A 16,889-nucleotide genomic window follows, 5' to 3' on the forward strand; every position below is an offset into this window, starting at 1 on the left:
CCACCCTGTCAAAACAGTTTGCTTATTTCCGCCCCCCCCCCCCCCACCAGGGACAAACTAATAGAAAGGAAAATAAAGAGAAAGACTCCTCGCATGCAAGGATGACAAAGCAGGTCAAGGGCCCACAGCTGAGCATGCCCCGGTGACAGCTCCCCGAGCGGGGCCTCGCTGAGGAAGGCAGCACTGCGCAAAAGGCGTGCGCGCCGAAAAGGGAGGAAATCATTTATTTTTGTGTAACTGGGATCCTGATTTGTAAAGTAATGCCCACCTAGCGATCTGAAACCAATTACTTGTTAGAAAAACTAGCACAGAGCAAACAGCTACCGGGAGGAGATCTCAGACTCGCGTCTTAATGAAACACTTGGCCTTCTCATTAAAAATAAATGTCTACATTGCTTCCAAGCATTTGGGAAAGTCAGTCACAGACTGCAGGGAAGGCAGGGAAAGCACCATGAGTCCGAATGAACCACAGAAAGCAGAACCGAGCTTAATTGGATTACTTCTAATTAGTGACTCTAATGAGAATTGAAGAACATTGACAACACATGTATAGAGAAGTGATTGGAATAATCTTCATAATTAGAGATGCGGCTGCAGATAAGGCTTTTCATTCCCTGGGTGGTTTGTTAGTACAAACTTGTTCCTCCAGCTTTCTGTCCTCCCGGAGCCCAGGATCTGGAGCCCAGGGCCTGGGTGGAAATCCAGGCCCACACTCACTAGCTGTGTGATTTGGGCAAGTTCCTTGACTCTGTGTCTGTCCTCATCAGCTGGATGCAGATAATTAAAACAGGACTTACTTCATAGGGACTTAATGGGGATTCCATGAGGAATATACAACCTTATTCAAACAGCATTTATTAGGTATTTCCAATGTTCCCAATTCTGGGCTCTGCAAATCTGATCATATTAACCCCTATTCAATGGCATCCCACTATTTTTTAAATGAAGACTATAGGGATTCCCAGCCACATCCTGCTCACTTCTTCCTTCCTCTCTCTGCTCCGGGGGCACTGGTCTTTTTCCTGGCTCTCTGACTGACCTGCTCCCTGTCCACAGGCCCTTGGCACAGGCTACTCCTTTAGCCTGGGATATTCCAGGAGGGCAGAGTCTGTATCTGTTGTTGTTTGTTTTTGAATCCACAGCACCCAACATAGAAGCTGGTTTGTACTAGGTGCTCGATTAAAATTCATTGAACTAATGAATAAACAAATGAATTAAAGATTAAGAAAAACAAATAAGACAGTGCTAAGGCATGATAATAATAGCTTATGTTTACTTAGTGCTTGCTCTCTGACAAGCACTATTCTAAGCACTCTTCTTGTATTATCTCATAATATATTCCACCTTGAAAGGAAAGAAATGAAATAGAACAGGGTGGAGGGTTATTGGAACAGAATAGGACAGGACAGGATAGTACAGGATAGGGTAGGAGAACCTAACCTAAGTCTATGCAGGAGGGAGACGTGTGAACAGACCACTATAATTAGTGAGTTAACATTAGGATAGAGGAGAGCAGAGGGAACATCAGCAGCCCAGAAATGGCACCCCCACTGTTTGTGGACACTGAGGAAGGTCTCCCAGAGGTGACCAAGTCTGGAAGTGAGGGCTAAAGGATTGTCTATAAGGGGTGGGTGGGGTCTTGCCAGGAAAAGGAATAGCAGCTACAGAAGCAGGAAGGCCCATGAGAGGCTGGGAAACTGAACCAGTATATGAAACCAGGCTGAGGTAGCTTGCCAGGAGTCGTAGGAAAGGGGCTGGGGAAATGGGGGGCAGCCAGACCAGAGAGGACCCACGGACCTGCCTGAGTATCCCCCGAAGACTTTAGAGTGGACATCCAGATGTATGGTTCATATATATATATATCTCTGGCTGCAGCACTGAGTCTAGACGGCATGGATCATGCAGGAGATAAGGAGAAAAGGAGGGGAACTGGTCTAGTAACTCAAGGGACAGATGCTCAGACCTGAGCAGTAGCAGTAGGGGAGGAAGCCAAGTTAGAAGAAGGAAATGGAAGTGGAGCAGGTGGGGGAGGGGGCGAGGGAGAGAGGACATGGAAGTCTAGAACACTAAGACCAGACCTTCCCAGAAAGGGAAAGAAAGAGGTCAAGGCAGAAGGCCCAGGAAGGATTACCATGCCACAGGCAATCAAAGTCAGAAGCATCAAACCTGCTCAAATCTCCAGACTTCTGGAAGAACCAGGGATGTGTGTTGTATGAGCACGGTGGAGCCCGGAGAAGGGGGCAGAACCCAAGTCTGAGAAAATGGGAAGGCCGGATGCCAAAACCGGACTCAGACATTCAGGATACAGAGGCCCCACAGCGGGGGGGGGGGGGGGGGGGGTAGGGGCAGAGAGACAAAGGAAACACTGAGTCACTATGGACTAACTCCTGGTAGAGGACATGGGGTAACTCTTGTGGCTGCTGGCCGTTGCAGCTGTGACCTGAAACCCTTGCCTGAATGCCCTAATCCCCAAGAGGTTCAGTAAGTCTGCTGAGATCCCCAGGTCCTGCATCCTCTGGCCTACCTACCTTGTCACCAGCTATGCCCAGTTGGGGACAAGATCAGACCTCCACAATATTGCCACATCTACAGTAATACTAGTTTCCAGAGTTTCCCTTTACATTGCTCTAGACCCCGAGCTCCCTGGGGCACCTGTCTTCTTGACCTCTTCAGACACCCAAGGTCTCCTCCTCTTGTTTCAGGCAGCCCCAGAGCTGATTCCCCCTGTAGACCATAGTCTTGATCAGGCTTGCATGCCCAGCTGCCACCTCTCGCCAGACTTACCTGAGACCACCCTTCTATGGGGGCAGCAAAGAGACCCCACATCTGCGTTTACCAACATGTCCTGAGGATCTTGCCACCTCAGGCCCTTCTCAGTCATGTTCATTCCCCCCTGTCCCCACCTCCTACTCAGTCTTCAGTTTTATCCTATGTGGGACTTCCTTGGAGAAGCCTTCCCTCAGAACTCCTGTTACATGCTCTCAGTATGCTGTAATTCCACTTTATCTCATTTGTCAAAGTTGTAATTCAAATAATTAATCACTTAATCATGTGCTTAGGGTCTGACTCACTATGAGGGCAGGGACCAAGCTGGCCTTATTCACCACTATATTCCTGGCTACTTAAAATAGAACCAAGCACATAGCATGTGCTCAATAAATACGTGTTAAACAAACAGAGGGAATAACCCATGCAACCACTGCTCAGAGATCACACAGCTGGTAAAATGTTGATTCAAGATGCAAATGCCCTATTCTGTGTAGGCTTTAGGCCAGCCCAGTCAGGAAATGAATTTTAGTGGAGAATTTGCCCTTCAATCTACATTAGGGTGGCCCTCAGGAAAGCAGGAAGATGGTATAGGGAGGGAAGAGATCTAACATGCCAACAATCTTCTTTTCTGAGAATACTAGATGGTTAGCTTAAAACTGAAGAGAGATTGTGCTTCTAAAATGTTAAACATTGTTTAATAATTTGGCAAAGTACAATGAGGGGTTTCTGTCAACATCACACACAGCACTCCAGCTGGCTGCGAAATGAGCAGGGTGGTTTTGAAAAATTCACCAGTTCTCTTGGGGAAGGCCAACTAATCTGATTTTAACACCTCACACAATGCTTTAGAATTACATTCATTCACTTCAGAAATGTGCTTGCTGGAATTAACTAGGTAGACTCTCCCAAGGGAGATGCAGAGTCCTCCATAAACACCACATTTCTTGATTGGAGTGTAAGCATGAATTCCAGGAGGGACTGCAAAGGATTTATAACAATTGGGATCACTTATGGAGAGCCTACAACATGTCGGCACTGTCCAGGTCCTTCACCCCCGTCTCCCCACTCAGTGTTGAATGATACTGTCTGAATGGGTGACCCTTGCATTTACATCACAGTTGAGTGACTTGGCTGGGTCCCAACACCTGACAAGAGTGGAGCAGGCCTGAGCACCCAAGGATCTCTGGCCTTGAAGCCAGTGTCCATTCTCAGGTTCCATTTTGTCTGACTGCTGGGTTCATATTGGTACTGTCAGCATTCTAGGATTAAAGGATCTGTGGCCTTCCATCGATGCCAAGAGCCAACGTCATGGTAAATGGTCACCCCCTGGGTACACTTTCCCAAAAAGCTCAAGATGGCATTGACAGGCTCCAAGGTCAGCAAATGCAGGTGGTGTCTATCATGGGGGTTGGGAAGGGGTTTCTGGACCATCCTTCATCTTTAAGAGCCTCATATTGAGACTTGCTAGTGGGCGTGCAAGGGTTATACACACAGACCGTGCTAAGGGGATACCCTGACAGACATCAAAGGAAGCCCTTTATGAGTCTAATTATTCTGTGTCGACATTCAAGTACACTGTGGCATTGCTGACTGGTTTGACACCACTCTGTTCTTTAATATACCAGAAGTCCCCCAAAGAGGAAATGGTGGACACCCTTCTGCTCCCATGAACAGCATGGAGGAAAATATAAAATTCACTAACTGGGTTCTGGCCATTTTAGGGAAGTTGATCTCAACAAGATAGAGGGAATTTTGGGGAGAGTAAAAGGGCAAGACAGTGTATCAATAAAAAACCAAACGGTCAGCCAACAAACATTTAATGGACACTGAATCCATGCCTTGGGTTAGGCATTGTCCCATGCATGTGACTAAGCATGGCTCAGTGCTTGTTGTGTACCTCCTACTTTATGGCCGGACCTGGGGGAACTCTTAGAGAAGATCAGCCTCAACTTCCCCGTTTGTGCAGCATGGGGAAGTGAGCACAGACATGGAGTTGTCAGTGGCACAGTCTATACCCCGCCAAAGGGGTCAGGCCTGGAGTCCCCAGGAGGAAGAACAAGGAGGGTGGGAGAAAGAGCCGTGCTGGATCCTGTGAGGTGAGCTGTCATCGGCTGGTGAGGGAGGCCAGGGCAGATGTCTCACAGCCTGAGGAATTCTGACCTACTCAGCACTGTTCTGTAGAAACAGCAAACTGAAAAAATACATTACAAAATATAAACAAAAATGCATCCTCAAACACCAGAAGTCTAATGGGGATGAAACAATCTGCCCTGGGTAAACAGAAAGCCATTTGGACAACTGAGATGTAAATCTCCTGGAAAGGCCGTGTTCGGTGGATGCCGAGCCCAGAGGCTCAGAGCAGTCACAGGACTGGGGGTCTGGAACACAACGAGCGAGATGGGGAAGCCCAGCTCACAGTACAGCAAAGGCTGCACAAAGAAGAAGCCAAGCTGGGGGCAGAGAGGAATGAGGCCAGTGCTGGTCTCACTACACTTGTTTTCACTCATTCCCAAGTCCTGTGGATCAGGCCCTGAGGTATGCTTCCGCTCGACAGAGGTGGAAACTGAGACTCAGGGTTTTGCCAACTGCCCAAGACCGCTAAGTGGTGGAGCTGGGATCAGTCGGTGGTCGAGCCAGGATCAGTCACCTGTAAAAACGATGGCTCTTTCCCCTGAATGTGCTATTGGCCTATTAGAAGTCTGACACTGTGGGGAGGAATTATATCTTCGGCTGGGAGAGGTCATGGTGAGTGATGATGGTAGCAAAGAAAAACAATAAGGACAGTGGAGGTTGGAGGCTGGATTCTCCACAGCACCTGCTTCGTGGACTCAGAGAGTACTGATGAGTTCTGTCTGTGTGCACAGAACTGTCCTAGGCACTCTGGTCCAACATGAACATGGTGGGAGCCCTGCAGGAGCTCAGGTGGTGCACAAAATGCACGCTGGGAGCGTATTTGGCAAGGGCAGTCTGGAGGACATGGGGCCTTGGAAGATGAATAGGATCTGGATTTATGCAGAAAGGAGGAGAACTTTCTGCGGGGGAGAGGGGCTCTGCATGAGCATCTGACTGAGGGTGGGGATGATGGATAGTCAAAGTAGAGAGACGGACACTTTGAAATAGCATTCCCTCCCTAACTGTAAAAGTAACATATGTTCACTGCAAAACTCCTTGGAAAGACAGAGGTATAGAGAAGAAACTGAAGAGTCATCCATCAGTTTCTGCTGCCTATTCTGCCAGGCTTTCTTCTATGCACTTTAAAACCAACCAACCAAACAATCAACCAACAAATAAAAACCAAAAATGAGTTCACCACAAGAACATGTATACAGTCCAATGGCTTAATTTTTTTTTTAAACTTAGCACATACTGGAAGTATTTTGTTCTGATAAAGTATTTTCAATAATCTGGGTTTCTATAGCTGCATGGTGCTCTGTTTCAGGCCTCCCAAGTTATTCTTGAGCCCTGCAATCATATTAACCGTGTTAGCTGATGAGGACCAGCTCTATGGGCTGGAGAGGCTAGTTCACCATGGCCTTCTTGGGCCTCTCTTGGGGTACTTCCAGAGGGCCAGGTCACCTTCTCATTGCTACCTGACCATGCTCCCCACTGCTTTCCTCCTGTGGTGTCTGGCCATGCTAGGGGTGATCTGTAGGCGACAGAAAGATAAGTTTGCTTTCTCTTCGGAGGCAAAGGACCTGAAATGCCTCCCCCTGCCTCCCTCACTTAAAAACAAAGCATAACAAAAGATTTTAGGAGACATTATCTAGAGTTAATGGAGTTTAAAGAAATCTGTTTCAGGTTTCTGGAAGTATTGAGATGCAATTTCTAATTCAACTCCTGTTGGAAATCGGCATATCAGGCTATTTATTAATAAAAATGCAGCCCCTTCTGACCCTGTCTTATATGGTGACAGCTTGAATCCATTTATAGGATCCTCGGCATAGAACAGAGGCTTCCCTTCCTTGTGGTTAGTACTGAAAGTGGGGAGGGAGGGGGTGTCACACACAGAGTGTGTGTGTGTGTGTGTGTGCGTGTGCGTGTGTATGTGTGTGTCTGACAGCTCACGTGACTCTGTCCTCTCCGGGGAGAAGAAACTACCATGCTTAGCTTAACATATGGGGGGGGCATGGGGCACTTGATATAGATTATTTTTGTTTGGGTTTATAACAACAGTTAAAGAGAGAACAAACGCTAGCTTTTCTTACTTGAGGAGACCGAGAGATTGAGCAACTTGTCCAAGATGACACACCTACTCAGTGGTGGGGTTGGGGTTGGGGCAGGGACTCAGATCAGCCTGGACCCAAGCCTGGCTTTCCTTCTACTGCACAGCCCGACTCCCTTCCCTGGTTCAGTGAGGGTAGACACTTCCTGCCCATCTTCTTCCCAGCCCAGCCCCGGAGAACCAGAGGCCTCTGCCAAACTTCAAGTGGGGCTCAGGTCAGAGTCCTGCTGTCACCAAAGGATTCCAGTCAGAACAGAACCCAGCATTTTGGAAGATTAACAGGTATGAGGAAAGAAACATGAAGGGCTTTTAGGTTGGCCACAGTTAGAGAAAATTCAAAGACACGAAGTTCCATGCAGTTACAGTCCGGAGGCATTTAATCTCCCTCCTGTCAGTTTCCGAGGAAACCACCCAGCTCACACATCCTCTTCAGCATTTTATACACATCGTCCATTTAATACATACAATCCCCCTAATGAGCACGGTTTCTGATCACTATTTCAAAGACACGCCATAGGAGACTCAGAGAAAGAAGTGACTTGCTTAAAGTCATAGAGGAACAAGTGGCATGGTCCTGCAGCCGACTTCATTTTCCCTAGGCTTCTGGATTCTTAAGGTGTCAAGACCACAAGCCCCTGCCCTGGGATTGTGACCTCTTGGAAGGTGAGAGCGGGGTTCTTGGTTGGAGCTGGTCTTCTCCCACTTCTGGCCAGAGCAGGCTAACCACTCCTAGCATGATGGGCTCCTGTTGCCTCCTTTAAAGGCCTCTGGGTTCTGGAACCAGGTCACAAAGGCCAAGGGTCAAGCGGGCCACCAAACTCTCCCTTCAGGCTCAAATTTGTTCTTACACTTTTTGAAGACATCCCTAGAAACCCACCTCCTTTGCCCCAGTTGTGTTTTAGGTGGATTCATTTTAAAATTTTGGAAGTTAAAGGGTTTTGTAAATTGTAAGGGGCTCTATACTTGGAGGTGTAATTATAAGATGTTATAATTAGTGCTGGAGTTGGGATCATTAATAAATAATAACACATTATAATTATACTTGGAAAAAGTTCTGGAAAAGTTATTTCAATTATTTACTCTTTTATAAGTGAAAAACTTCCCAGAGAAGCTGAATGACTTGTCAAAGATTACAAGGGTAGCCAGTGACAAAGCTGAGCCCAGAGCCTGAACTTTCTTTTGGATTTGAGTCAGTGAACTACTAATTGAGCACCTCCGTGTACTCAACACCTTGCCCGGCACAGGGAAGAAGGAGCTGCAAGGTCCTGGTTGAGAGGGACCACATCTTGGTCTTCTCTGGTTCCCTAAGCCTATGTGGTATGTTTGGTGCCTAACAAACCCTTGAGAAATATCTGCTAAATGAATTAAATGACTGAATTCATGAATGTTCCTACTCCTGTTCCCTCTCGTGAACATTCAGAAGCTAAACAACCTGCCTGAGGTCTGCCTTTATCCAAGAATGCTTCAGCTTTCCCGTCATCGTCATCCCCTCTATTCATCTGTACCCTTGATGAGACTGCATATGCTTCAAGCGCGGAGACCTTGATCTTGCTCTTGCCTCCCATCCTGTGTGCATTGCAGAGCTGGGCAGAGGCTGGGAGCTCAGGAGTGGCTAAGGAATCACAGTCCTACACCATCTCTGGGACTGACAGTCTCTGGAATGGCCCACACCTGGATGCCTGGGTCCTCATTTGGAACCCTGAGCCCAGCTGGGTCCACACGGCATCCACACCATTCTGGCTAGAAGCCCTATCCCCATGCCCACCTCACCGCCCAGCCTATCTACGTGGCCCCTGTCTGCTCTGTGCACCTGCCTCACTCTTCCATCTGGGTAGTAGGTCACAATGAAGGCACTTTTTCTACAACCCCAACCATCCCAACATCTAGACCAACGTTTTTCATATGGTAGGGATGCAATAAGCTTCTGCTAAATACAGAAAATATTTTAGCCACACGTGTTTGGGTGTTTGGCTTGTTTGCAGCCAAGGTTTGCTGGCCTTTGAAAGTAAATGCTTTGAAGACCATATTTTTCAAAGAGCTCCTACACGAACCCAGAATTAATAAGCATCTAAATTACAAATCTCACCATGTAGAACAAATTGGATTTCTTTTCATTAATAGCAAGGAAGCAGAAAACAGCCTAATCCCAAGGGAGCCGAATGAACACAGTTATTCACCATTTCCTCTCGCATTCTTTTTTTTCATCTATAAACCCATCTTTATTCAATTATGTAGCTCATCAATACGACCCCTGTATGTCAGCACAGCTAACAAGTGGTCTCCAATGTCACGGGCCTTCTGACAGCTCATCCAGCCTTGCAATAACAGAGTCACACCTCTGGTTCTGGGATCATGTTGTATTTTCCCCCCTCAGAAAACAACAACAACAAAAAGTGGCAAGACTCATCCAAGCCTCAAATGATCACAACGTTCCAAATATTAAGATGTTGGTCCTAGTGACTTTTTAATAAAGCATGTTAGTGCTGTTCTATAATGGTATACAGACCATGTCATTGATGGAAATCGAAAGCCAGTCCACACACAGAATAGGTCGCTACATGCCTTCTTAAAAGTACATGTGTTTTAAGAACAGGCCTAGAGCTTTTGCAGCAATCTGAGCACCTAAACTGCAAGGGCTCGTCTCCAAAACAATGCCTGTAAGAGCTGGAGGAAACCCCACCTTTTTTTTTAAATTTTTTTAAATTTTATTTTAATAAACATATAATGTATTTTTATCCCCAGGGGTATAGGTCTGTGAATCGCCAGGTTTACACATTTCACAGCACTCATCATAGCACATACCCTCCCCAATGTCCATTGAAACTCCACCTTTGTGCTGCGTTTACAGCTCCACATTTCCCATTTGCCCTGCTGGGTGAGGGGTGGAAGTGGGGAGGTGCTGCCTGACAGACTCAGAGCTTCCAGGAGAGGTACTCGGCCTCCTGCCTACACAGCAGAAGCCCAGAGCTTAGCAGACTAGCCCATTATAAAACCTTGGGCTTCCTGTTTCCAAAACAGATTCTCCAAGTGCTGTCCAGGGATCCCTGGAGTTCTCAGTGACCCTTTTGGAGGAGAGCCCATGTGCTCAAACCTATTTTCATAATTTCCTGAAGACATTTCTGTCTTTTTCACTTCTAGTAACTCACGAATGTACAGCGAGTTTTTCAAACTACACACAGCTACACCACTTATAATATTGCAACAGATCAAGTGAAAAAGTAGCAGTGAAAATCTGTGGTCTTCTCACAAGTTAGCTATTTAAGAGATTGGCTGTAATGTAAAGCAATGCCACTCTTCTTGTTGGATTCACTTGGTTTTGGACAATATAGTTATTTTTCAGAAGAATGTATGTTGACATGTGATAGGTTGATTATTATTGAATTAAGAAGTTTCTAAAACATTTAATTTTAATAATTTAATAAAACATTTAATCAAGTTATCAACAGATACAACCAACACGAATAAGCTCTTTGTGGTCCTCAATAACTTTTAGGATTGCAAGGAGGTCCCAAGAGCAAAGGGCTCAAGTACTCTGTCCGAGGATATTCCTCAGCTCCTCATGGCCTCCGCCCCTCCTCATCCTTCAGATGTGTCTCAAACACACCTCTGGAAATCTGCTTCAGATCCCCAGCCCAAGGGAACCCTGGTGCCTCCATGATGGCACCGATCCCCCAGTTTTGCATTCCTAGCTTTCCTTGTCTATACTTCCCAATGTCGAGTGTCTGCCACAGAGCTGGGAGGTTTTCAGTCCTGCATGCTGGATGTCAAAGAGAGGGCTTGGTACCCAGGAAGAATTTACTGTAAGGGCTGCAAGCTGAAAGTTTTGCACACACTGAAGGAAGAAAGGCAAGAAGGAAGGGAGGCAGGTAAAAGAGAAGGGTCTTGTAGTGGTTGGGGTCTGAAGGACAGGAATCAGTAACACAGACTGATTTTATAAGCAAGGCTTATAAATTCCCAAATGCAATCATTCACAGAGGGCCTAATTCTGGTCTGGCCCTGCATGTGGATTTCTGAAACATGAGGCATAAAGCTGCCTTGAGGTATTCACTAAACTGAAGATTTGGGAACCCTACCCCTGGGGATCATTACACAGGAAATCCTACAGAGCTGGTGGGAAGGGGGTGGAGGTGGAGGGGAGGCTTCTCTCTGGGCAATAGCTCCAAGGGAGGAAGTCAAGTTGTAGTCTTCTGAGCAACAAGAGACCTTTCTAAATTGTGAACAATTTAGAAGTTGCTCTCTTCCCTCCAAAGGCGAGGCTGTACACAAAACCATCATCCCATGTGGCATTCTCCCAGCCACACACAGAAACAGTGCTATCACAGGAGAGGAGGAAGAAAACTTTCACTGGGAGCAACTGTAGGCAAGTTTGTGTCATGTAAGTCTCACCAGGTCCTGAAAACACATGTGTGCATGTGAGTTCAATCAGGGGGAAACCCACTAGTGTGACAGAGCCCAGCCATATCCCATCGAGCCAGACTTCTCTGCAAGTCACTTTCCCAGCCTGTACCAGCAGGACCCTTCATGACACAGCAAAGTCGATGTAGGCCAGCTTGGGGCACAGATGAAGATCACTGGGTGACACAAAGACACAGTGAGAGAAGATAAAGAAGGGGATCGAGATGGGATGTGGCCTCACATACACTTCCTTATTCCTGGCTGAGGGTTTCATCTCCTCCTTCTTATTTATGTATTTATGTGTTTATTTATTTTTTGGTGTTCCAAGATTCATTGTTTATGCACCACACCCAGTGCTCTAAGCAATATGTGCCCTCCTTAATACCCACCATCAGACTTATCCCACCCTCCACTCCCCCTCTCGAGCAAGGACCACGGGAATGAATTCTCCCTGTGAATCTGTGTGCAGATATGTACACATAGTGTATGCATGTTACAACTGAAATAGGGCTTTAGTAAACTGAATAGAACTTATAATGGAATGTTTCATTCTAAACTAAACTTTCAAACAATTTTTTGGACTAAGGGCTCCTGCAGATTTGGTTAGGAAGTGGGATGGGAAGCAGAGAGGCCCACATAATCATGCAAGAAGGTATGGGGAGCCAGTGGCTGTCCAGGGGCACATTCCCTTCCTATAAGGCAGCTGCCAGGACAGGGCCTGTTCCCACTCAGGTGGGCCACATATTACAATTACTGAAAACTGCTTCCTGGAGTAATTTGGGAGAGCTTCCCGCAGGAGGGAGCAATCAGCACTGAGTTGTTAGGAACCAGTAGTATCAGGCTGAGTGGAGGGGAAATAGGCAGTACCTCAATCTATGGAGAATTCAAGGGTAGTGAGGTGCTGAAGCCAAGAAGGGGATAAGGTTGAGGGCCAGCCTTATATTAGGCGCTCACTGCATGCCCACCACCTGGTAAGGCACTCTTCAGGGTTTCTTTAAAGGGACTACAGACATTTCTGCTCAGCCCATGTCCAGACCTCGGATCCTCCATTCTAGCCTTTGCTCAGGCCTGAAGTGCCTTCCTTGTCTCCGCAAATCCCTCTCTCATCCTCTTAGTTCAGCTCCAGTGTTCCTTCTGGCCCACACTGCCCAGGGGGCTTTCTGCCCTTTTGCCTCTTCGCTCCCACTGCAGCTTGTCTGCATTTCCCTTATTCCCCTTCATTTTTTTTTTAAATAAGTAAGCCTCATAATTTTTAAAAGATTTTATTTTTATTTATTTGACAGATAGAGATCACAAGTAGGCAGAGAGGCAGGCAGAGAGGCCGGGGCGGGGGGGGGGGTGGGCAGGAAGCAGGCTCCCTGCCGAGCAGAGAGCCCGATGCGGGACTCGATCCCAGGATCCTGGGATCATGACCTGAGCTGAAGGCAGAGGCTCAACCCACTGAGCCACCCAGGTGCCCCATTCCCCTTCATTTTCATTCTAGTCCCTTGGGTGCTCATCACTCTCACCCACAGTGGACAATGAACTTCTGAAAAAAGTACATTGCCTTTGCCTGTCCAGTAAAGATTTTATGGAAAAATGAATGAACTGCTGAATGAGTCTCCTTGTGTGATCCTTGGGCTTTGTCTTTCCCATCTATGGAATCTGGCCACTGACCATGGCCTCCCCAGGGTGAGGTAGGTGGGCCCCCGGCCAAAGCTTAATTGCTCAGTGCTTTCTGCTCCTTCTGCAGTCTGTTCCTGGTGCAAACCTTCCTCACCCCGCCAGACACACCAGAAGCAGTTGCTCCCCGCTGACCTCTTTGCACCCCCTCTATGTCCTCAGCATTTCATATCACAGTACTGCAGCTATGTTTCTATGCTTGTCCCTTTCTCTAGACTGTGAGCTCCTTGAAGGTTCATAGGCCCATGTAAATTGTAGTTATTGTTATCATTACTTTTGTTATTAGCCTCCATTTAATGGGTACTGTATTCCAGGCACTGTTTTGAAGATTTTCCATAGATTATTTCCCCCTATATTTACAGCAGTCCAAGGGGCTATTACATTATATTTTACAGATGAACTGTATCATGCACATTTTACAGATGAGAAAACTGAGATGTTACATGACTTGCTCAAGGTCATGTAGCATGTATATGGCAAGGCCAGAAACTGTGTGCAGGCCTGTCTAAAGGAAAGCTAGATCATTAAACGATTAGTCTTTGTACCATCCCACCTCTTAGCACAATTTCTGGCACATAGTAGATGTTTGGTAAATTGTTGGCAATGAATGAATGAACAAATGGAAGACTATTAGATTGAGCCACCATGAGGAACTCCAGAGCTCTACATATTAGCCCACATGCTCAGAAAGAGATGATTCATGGGGAGTCAGAGAGCTTCTCTGAGCCCCAAACTCATCATCTATTCACTAGATAGAATAGTATATGCTGGGGATTAGCCACACGACGGCCTCCAGGCCAAACCCGGCTCTGTGCCCATTTTTGTATAGACTACAAGCTAAGAATGGTTTCCATATTTTTAAATGTAAGATGTAAAAAAGATTCTAACCTTCTTCTTCTTTTTTTTTTTAAAGACTCTAACCTTCTAAGAAAACAGTTGTTTGAGTCTGCCCATTGGCCAGCAAAGCCAAAGTAAAATATAAACTATCTGGCCCTTTACCGAAAAAGTTTGCTGAACCCACACTATGTGGTAATTACTTCGCAAGTTTATTGTGAGAATCCAGTGAAGGTTGTTTGGGGAAATCTTCTGAGAAAGAAGATGTAGTAATGAAGGCATTCATATGAATAAGAACTATTACTATTCATTATGAGTGGATGCCAGAGGTGGCTGTGTTTCTCAGAACCTTCTGCACGTGTTTGAAACCAGTGGGCGTGAGGTGCTACCCCCTCCAGCCCTCACAGAGGCCGTGTGATTTCTATGCAGGATCAATTCTCACAGGCGATGCAGAGATCACTTCAAGGACTGAGGCTCTCCGACTAAATGCCAAAATGGCCCAAATCCTTGACAAACAAATAAATCAGATTGAGTCCAGACGTTTCCTAATTAGTCAAAAGATTAGTAAGAAGTTAATCACTTTAAGTAATGCCCAGAGAGCTTCTCACAGAGGAGTAGCTGGAAGGTGTGCCTCCGACCTGAAGAAGCTGGGCATACCCAGGAGGTGACTCCTGAAGTTCAGCCTTTGTCTGTCCATGTATCTGTCCATCTGGCAGGGAGGCAGAACCTCCTGGCAGGGCTGGCTTGGCCACTCCTGCTGGCTCTGTCCCAGCTTGTTCCCATTTCTCTCCTGAACTTCAGGTTCTCAATTTCAGAATTAACTCACATTACACCTTTTCTTTCTACCTAGCAGGGTGGTTATGAGGGACTAATAGAAAAATAGATGTGACAGGAGAGCCTTTGCTATGATTAGAAATAATAAAGCACAGCCCTCACAGGGGAGATGGTCCACTCCAGAAACCATAAAGAAAATACTGGTAGATTTCGCTTCGTTAATTTAACATTCAACTAATATTTATTAAGCTCCTATTATGTGTCAGGCACAATACATAAATTCAAAAATTTCTATAGGGAGAATAAATATCAAACGTATTTTAAAAATGTTTGTGTCGTACGTGGCAAAGAATCAGGAAGGAAAGAGCATCCCAATTAAAGTATAAAAGGGTGAGTCCATAAAAATATAACAAGTGAGCTGTGAACATCTGACAAGATACTCACCCTTACTAGTAATCCAAGAAATGCAAAGTGAGAGGACAATGGGATGTCAAGGTCCACTACAGCAATGGAGGCAAGGGGTGAAGGCCCTATGTGGACAGAGGTGTAGGGAGATGGGGAGGATGACCAAACTTCTCAGAGTTCGACTTGTCAGTATGGATCAGCATCTTAAATCTTCACACCCTGCCTCCATGAACTTTCCAACTGAATGGTTTTTAAGGAACTGACACAGTGATTCTAAAAATCCTAAAGATCATCTTTAAGAGCAAATATGTGAGGACTGTCAGGGTCTTCAGAACAGAAGATCCTTCTAGATCCTAAGACAGAAGAAGGTAGGAAGCTATGAGCTGAAGGCACAAGAAAAGATAAATGCATCAGGACATTATCACAGAGAACTCATAAATAAATCCAGGTGTTAGAGCTGCAACAGAAATCGGAGTGGGGGGTGCTGGGAGGACTATTTAACAGAGAAAAGTTGGGGCAGCTGTATCACTCTTCAGGGAAAAAAATATAGCTAGAGCTTTACATTGCTTTTTAAACTGAAATACATTTTGGAAAGATTAAGGATTTACATGTAAATAATGCAAGTACATTAATGTTGAACAAAAAGGTGAATAAATCCTTTTATAATTTTTAATAAGCCTTTCTGTAAAGGAAAAACTATGATAAACAAAGTTGAAAGGAAAAGTCAAAATCTAGGGAAATATTTTAACTTATGCGATGATGAGAGGCTAAAATCCCTAACACCCAGACTGACTTCAGAGTCATAACTAAAAGTTCAGTTATTGTCCCCCAATAGAAACAAACGGGCAATTTACAGACGAAATATAAACCGTCAATCAACATATGAAAGTATGATCCTATGATCACCCTTGCTTAGAACAGAATGAATATAAAGACAAACAGGCTATCATTTTTTCCTAGAAAACTGGCAAAACAATATGTATGAAACTAAGTATAGCTACAGAATTTTAGGAAGAAGGGAGGGAGGGAGAGAGAAAACGAATGCTCCTTGAGGGCAGGAGTTGATAAACTCACATGTCAAAGGTGGGGAGGAAAATTCATCCCCTTGCCTCATGGAGCCCCTGCCTTCCCATTGGCTAAAAATAAATATGACACTAGCTACCCCGAGCAGGACTGCTAAGTGCAGTACGTGCCATGACAAAGTACTCTGTAATCTATCTATACAGCACACTCACAGACAAAGCCTGGTGCAGCCCTCTCAGCAATGCTCTCAGGGGTGTGTTGTTATCCCCACCCTCCTTTAGCACACAAGGGAATCGAGCCAGAGAGAGAGAGAGAGAGAGAGAGAGAGAGAGAGAAAGTCGCTTGTTTAATGTCACTGGACTAAGAAAGATTGGAATGTGGGTTTACATCCAAGTCTTTTGACCCTGAGTCCTGCATGACTCTCTTCTTTGTGTAGTTAGGCTGGTCTAACAGGCACCCGGCAATGTTGGGGTGGAGAGAGATCACTGTTGCAGTTTGTGGGTAGGGGTATTCAACGGTTCATTCTTCAACAAGGACTTGCTAAGGAGTTCATGCTTGGCCACCTCAGGATGCAGCTCTGTTCAAGGCAGATAATGGCCTTGTGTGTGTGGGGAGGGGGGTGGGGGGGGTCTTGATTTAATGGGGTGGTTAGAAAAGAAACAAGTATGGAGGATACAGCTAACTGGGTGAGTCAGAGTAGGCCTAATTGAGGAGGAGCTATTTGGGCTAAGGTTTTCACAGTGTCCAGTTCATACCAGCCATGGGAAAAACAGAGCAACAGCAACCCAGAGAGGGAGCAGCACGT

Source organism: Martes martes (assembly GCF_963455335.1).
Source record: "Martes martes genome assembly, chromosome: 1".
Lineage (NCBI taxonomy): Eukaryota > Metazoa > Chordata > Mammalia > Carnivora > Mustelidae > Martes > Martes martes.